Source organism: Macaca nemestrina, chromosome 9 (genome assembly GCF_043159975.1).
Source record: "Macaca nemestrina isolate mMacNem1 chromosome 9, mMacNem.hap1, whole genome shotgun sequence".
NCBI classification, from domain to species: domain Eukaryota; kingdom Metazoa; phylum Chordata; class Mammalia; order Primates; family Cercopithecidae; genus Macaca; species Macaca nemestrina.
In genome coordinates this window covers 2,827,194-2,834,070 of record NC_092133.1, presented here as the reverse complement: position 1 = coordinate 2,834,070, position 6,877 = coordinate 2,827,194, and the positions used below count along the sequence as shown (strand labels likewise).

Genomic DNA, 6,877 nt, shown 5'->3' with positions numbered 1-6,877 from the left:
ACTATTTGCATACCTCACCCGTTACATGGAAAATGCAGGGTCTTTGGTGGCAAGGAGCAGAGTGTGTATAATTAATTGAGGCCTTTCAGAGGAGCAAAGGACCAGGCAGGAGAGAAACAGCGCGAGGGAAGGTGATTGATAATGTGTTTCCAGCAGCTTAACTTCAAGAACAAATTTGCAAGCAAAAAAATTATTGGATTATGTAAAACCAACCTACAACTCAAATCCTGGTTACCAGCCTTTATTCTTGGTACATATAAACCACAGTTTCCACATATTTTCAAAATTACTTGCTTGACTTACAGCTTTCAATTTGACACAAGTTTTTCATCACACACACACACGTTTTCTTTATGAAAAAAGAAGAATGCCAAACAATGGGCAGACCCAAATACACCAGAGGAACGCGAGAGGCAGAATCAGGAGAGACCTCATTATTCCAGCGGTTCGAGAAGTCCCGGGTGCTACACTTGGAGGTTTGGTGGTGATGACCGGAGCACATTAAATTCAAAATGCTTGGCAGTAAAATTCATCACCTGTTTTTGATGAAAAGATGCATCTTTTCAGAAAATCTGGCTCTCCATCAGGAGATGTGTAGCAGGTCAGACAAGCCTAAACACACCCACACTGGCTGGACAGGAAACCCCACACCCGACGCAGTGAGCTTTGAGGCCCGGCACGTGCATTCTGAGCACCTGCCCAGCAGAAACCACCCCCTCCCCGAGTGTGGGGAGCCCAGTGCCATGGGAGATGTTTGCCCTTGTGCTCACTAATTTTTTTTTTTTTTTTTGGCACTTATTCCATCTCTTGATGGTCCAGGTGGACTTGTATCAGTTTGGGGCATATAGAAGCCTTAACTTAGCATTTTTAATGGGCTCATTGAAACTTGGATTTAAGTGAAACGCCATATAACAAAACCCGTTTTACCAGAAGCTATTTGATGTAAACAAGAGTTTAAGTTCCTATAGCATATTTCTGATTTTAAAAAGCAGTAAACTCAACTTAAAAACCCAAACACTTCTGATATTATGCACTGAAGCTGAGTGTGACGGCTCACGCTAAAACCCAAACACTTCTGACATCATGCACTGAAGCTGACTGTGATGGCTCATGCTTGTGGGAAGCCACAGTGGGAGCACCACTCGAGGCCAGGAGTTCAAGACTAGTCTCTGGGCAACACAGTAACACCAAACCCAATCGAGACTGAACATATTTTCCTATCTCCTTGATGACAACAGCTCAGCAGTGATTCTACTGAAATGCTTTTGAAAATGTGTTAAGCCAACAAACTCCCCTTGCCCTTCCTGTCTGCACTGGCTTTACCCATAGAGACCTCCCTGTTCTTGTGTGGTCTGCTCTGTTTACTCGGCTGCCTCCTGGAGGACCTGTGAGCAGCCCAACACAGCTGCCTTCTCTGAGATGACAGCGGGCACTGGGCTCTGACCACAGGCAGCAGGGGGCATCTCAGGCACTACAGCAGCTAGAGAGCATTCACTCAGACGAGAGACTGTAGGACCCATGCAGCACACAGGGAGGAGCCTGGCTCTGCAGGAGCCCACGTGTGGGACAGGAGAGGTGGGGGCTGCATTTGGAGAAAAAGACTGCACCACCGTGCAGAGAGCGCCTCATACATAGAGAGCTGCACAAGTGTGCTTTGTGCACATGGAAATTGGGAGCCATGGGAGGCGTTAGAGTAGAGGAGTGCCCAGATCCGCTGTGCACTAGCATCCTTGATCTGTTTTCTTGCAGCTTGCTTACTGAATTTGGTTGGAGAAAGGGATAAGAATGGAAGTTTCTGGAACAGCACTAGTGAAGTATAATGGGAGTCTAAGTGGGGAGTATTGGCAAGGAGAGAAATGGAACCTGGGTGGGCTCAGTCAGGCGACCTTTGCCCCTTCCCCACTGCCTGCACAGGGGAGTTCTGCACCTTTGAATACGGAGCACCCTCAAGTCTCAGGGGGATGTGTACGAGCTGCCCATAATGAACTCAGGACAAAAGGCTGTACCTGTGGGTTCAGAGCCTGCCAGGGAACGGCAAGCGCACAGTGGAGAATGGCCATCGGGCCCCCAGATCCCCCAGCTTCCCATCCCTCAGGCCAGGCCCCTGGTGGAACTGCGTGGGTTGGGGGTGGGGAGTTCCCCTAGTACCCCAACGTGTTGCTGACCCTGCTGCGAGGGCTTCCCCGCTGCCTTGAACCCGACATCTGCTACGGTCTGAATGTTTGTGTTGCTCCCAAATTTGTGTTGAAACTGAATCCTCAATGCAAGAGTACAGGGAGATAAGGTCTTTAGCAGGTGATTAGGCTCCGCCCTCATACATGGGATTAGCGCCTTTATAACAGGGTTTGAGGGAGTGAGTTCCTCTCTTTTTTTGTCCTTCCCTACGATGAGGACACAACAACAAGGCGCCGTCTTGGAAGTTGAAATTCAGCGCTTTCCAGACACTGAATCTGAGCTTGCAGAACTGTGGGAAGTAAATTCCCAGTATTTATGAGCTACCCAGTCTAAAGTACTTTGTTATAGAAGCGCGCGTGGACTAAGACGATATCTTTCATCACTTTACCCCACAGGGTCCCCCACACTGGCTGTGGCTAAATTCCTTACTGACCCAACTGGATGGAAATTTACAGGAAACAAAGTAATTCCAAGAAGACAAGGCTGGGCACAGTGGCTCATGCCTGTAATCCCAGCACTTTGGGAGGCCAAGGTGGGTGGATTGCCTGAGCTCAGGAGTTTGAGACCAGCCTGGGCGACATGGTGAAACCCCGTATCTACTAGAAACACAGAAAAATAGCCAGGTGTGGTGGTGGGCGCCTATAATCTCAGCTACCTGGGAGGCTGAGGCACGAGAATTGCTTGAACCCGGGAGGCGGAGGTTACAGTGAGCCGAGATCGTGCCATTACACTCCAGCCTGGGGGACAGAATGAGACTCTGTCTCAAAAAAAAAAAAAAAAAAAAAAAAAAGACAAATTATGATGTTTCTTTAGGGTCTCCATATCACGCAACCCTGAAAGTACCATTCACACAGATTGGGTATGGGCAGTGCCTGTTCTGTGCAACTGTCCTGGACAGTCTTCACTCACACACATTCATAAGACTATGGGAATTTGCATAACTCTGAGTTTTCAGACATAATTGCCTTATTTCATGAATATATTATAGGAGATATACAAGATATTAAATACACAAATCCTCTCCTGATGCAAACGCTCAACTCAGGTGATACAGCACCTTCTACGCTCGCCTTTGAAAAATCTTTTGGTTTTAAAAAAAATCTTGTTAAAAGATATTTGGAGCCATTTAAACGTTCTAAGTTAGATGTTATGGCCACCAGGCAAAGTCACACTATAGCCGTCTTGCCCCTCAGACCTGGAAGGATCCTGTGTAACTGTGTCCTTACCACTCCAGCCATCGTCATTTCAAGACTTGCGTATTTTGAAGGCATGTGTGTTCTACTTTCATTTTCATGTTTCAAAAGAAACCTCTGCAGATGTCATCCTCTGCTGGATTTACTCAACAAAGCCATCATCCAGAAAACAAATAAACAAAACCATACCACAGCTCCCTTACCCAGGCCAAGGGTGTGCTCACCCCACGGACTCCAGATGAAAAGTTCTTGCCTTCAGAAGCAACGTTTATTTTCAGTCTCAGCACAGCAGCCCACAATGGGAGGCCTTCAGCTCTCTGCTCCACCTGCTCTAACGAGATCTGATTTTTAAATTTTGATGTGGGATGAAAATTGCCAATGGTATAACTTAGTTACAAAAGCTAGGGTGCATTCCATTGATTGCAACTGCTTAAAGGGAAAATTGACTCTTACCACTGTTTGTAACCTTGCTATGGTTGGCATGTGGAGGGGGGCTTTGGAGAAAGACATTTTTCTCTTTCCTTTTTCTGATGCATTCAGAATCCTTGTGGAGTGCCTCCCACATGCCCTCCTCTGGCTCTCCCAGGCAGGGAGAGTGTAAACCTCTCCCCCAGTTCCTGGAGTGGAGGGGGGCAAAGCCTGAAGGTCCACAAGCCAGCACAGCTGGAGTCCAGTTGGGGTCCTAGTGGGCAGGGGGTTCAGGCTAGAGAGAGGTCCCATTCAGCAAGGGATCCCAGCCAGCAAGGTATCTCGGCCAGTGGGGACTCCTGACCTCACCTTCAGGCTGAGAGGGGCCTGGGTGTTCAGAGAACCCCCAGGTGGCCCCTGCCTGCTCTGGGGGGCATGTGGTATGACTGGTTCCCACGTGGATCTGCAAAGGGAAGGAGAATTCCGTTCTCTGAAAGACTAGCCAATGTTTCCAAAGCTTCAGGCTAATAGATGGATGGCCAGGACTTCCAACCCTGTGAGTTCTACCTGGATTCTGGGTGATCCTAGGAGAGCCTTTTCACCTCTTCATGTCTCTACCCTGACCACCTGCATGGAGCAAAATGCCGTGATTCACACGAAGAAGGCACCGGCAGCCAGTCCCAGCTCAGCCATCCCTACGTCACACCTGGAAGCCCTGTGCTACGACCCCCTTTGTCTTTGGGTATTTCCAGGCCCACTTGGTCCTCGGAGAGTTCTGGGATCAGCTCCTGCAGGACATTGAGGTTTGATGGCTGCATAGTCAGGCTTCCAGAGGCACAGGCCGGGCCAGTGCAGGAGGGGTGGCCGCCGTGGACCACCGACTCACAGGGGTCTTGCCCTTAGCCTGGCAGGGTCTCCAGCCCCTCCCTGACACATACTTTTCCATCAGCTCTTCATCACACGCCCTCTCTCAGCAGGTGCTTTCTTGTGCCTAGCATTTCCTTAGGTCTACCAGCATCCCGTCTTGTCCTCCATGGGATCCCCAAGGAGGATGGTGCCTGTGCAACAGTAACTGTCCCTGAAGTCCGGCTGAGCAAACAGGACAGGGATTTGCTCACAGCCTCAGTGGCACCCGTGGGATTCCCCAGGGCCTCATGCCCCAGCCCTGAAGGAGGCGGTCCTATCTCTAATCAGACCCCCTCTTGTTAGTCTCCAGTGGACTTCATTTCCCTTAAATAATAAATCCTGGAGCCCCAACCACGAGGCCAACAAAGTTCTGTGTTTTGAGTAAAGGTTACACACTGGAAGCACAGAGGTTTCTTTGATTGTTAGATTTTTTAAAATATTGAGAAACATTTTTAAAACATGGCTATGATAGCTATCATCTCATAGTCATGAGCGCGACTTCTCAAAGGATTTCCCAATTCCAGAGGCTTCAGTGCCCATCAAAAGGTGAGCCCGGGGCACCGGGGCACAGACGTTGCCTCTAAAGGAGAGAAGGGCAACCTCAGACTGTGGCCCGAGCAGGGGTCTCCGCTCCTCAGAACCCCCCACCAGGCTGGCATCAGCCCGATGCCCGCTCCCTTTCCCCAGTCCACTACAGCAGTTTCTGGGGGAGACCAGGAAATCTGGTGTTTTAAAGAGCTCTTGGGCGATTCTGATGGACGGCCAGGGTTTAGAGCCGCAGACTTCAGTGGGAGAAGTCTCCCTCCCCGCCCCAGGAGAAACGGATCTGGCTGGGGAAGCTGGGCAGAAGCAGGAGAAGGCAGAGGTGAGAGGTCAACTCCGAAGGTCTTGGGTCCTGCTCCAAGTCCAGATTCTTGGAGGTGCAGGGCAGTGGTGGTAGAAGAGCTGGGTCATTTTGAGGGCCAGCCCCGCCCATCTCAGGTGCCAGTCTGGGGCACAGCAAGCTCCTTACAGAGGCTCCCAGAATAACACGGCACAGTGGAGACTGGCTTAAAACTAGCTGAGAAAGGAATTGTGTTTGCAGCCGCCGCCGCGCTGCCGTCGCTCTCCAACGCCGGCGCCGCCTCCGCCTCTCGCTCGCCCGAGCTGAGCCGAAGGAGAAGCGGGGTAAGTAAGCAGCTTCCGGTGCCATGGCGCGCACAAAGCGGGCAGCCCGGAAATGACCCGCGGTGAAGCTCCCAGGAAGCAACGGTCTACAAAGCCGCTCGCGAGAGTGCGCCCTCTACTGGACGGGTGGAGAAACCTCATCGTCACAGGCCGGGTACTGCGGCGCTCCGGGGAATTAGACGTGATCAGAAGTCCACTGAACTGATTCGCAAACTTGCCCCCAGGCTCTGCTGCGGGAAATTGCTCAGGACTTTAAAACAGATCTGCGCTTCCAGAGCGCAGCCATCGGTGCTTTGCAGGAGGCAAGTGAGGCCTATCTGGTTGGCCTTTTCCAAGACACCAACCTGTGTGCTGTCCATGCCAAACGTGTACCAATTATGGCAAAAGACATCCAGCTGGCACGCCGCATACGTGGAGAACGTGCTTAAGAATCCACTATGATGGGAAACATTTCATTCTCAAAAAAAAAAAAAAAAAATTCTCTTCTTCCTGTTACTGGTAGTTCTGAAAAAAAAAAAAAAAAAAATCTCTTCTTCCTGTTATTGGTAGTTGTGAACGTTAGATATTTTTTTCCGTGGAGTCAAAAGGTACCTAAGTATATGATTGCGAGTGGAAAAATAGGGGACAGAAATCAGCTATTGGCAGTTTTTCCATTTTCATTTGTGTGTGAATTTTTAATATAAATGCGGAGACGTAAAGCATTAATGCAAGTTAAAATGTTTCAGTGAACAAGTTTCAGTGGTTCAACTTTATAATAATTATAAATAAACCTGTTAAATTTTTCTGGACAGTGCCAGCATTTGGATTTTTTTAAAACAAGTAAATTTCTTATTGACGGCAACTCAGTGGTGTTTGTAGCATTTTTATCATACAGTAGATTCCATCCATTCACTATACTTTTCTAACTGAGTTATCCTACATGCAAGTACATGTTTTTAATGTTGTCTGTATTCTGTGTTGTTCCTTTAAGTTTGCTATTAAAATACATTAAACTAAAAAAAAAAAAAAAAAAACCGCTGAGAAAGAAG

At 48.9% G+C, this 6,877-nt stretch overlaps 1 pseudogene; it reads left to right on the top strand.

The window, feature by feature from the left end:
* Positions 1 to 2,989: 2,989 nt before the first annotated feature.
* Positions 2,990 to 6,767, top strand: LOC139356157 (histone H3.3A-like; annotated as a pseudogene).
* The last annotated feature ends 110 nt before the right edge of the window (positions 6,768 to 6,877 follow it).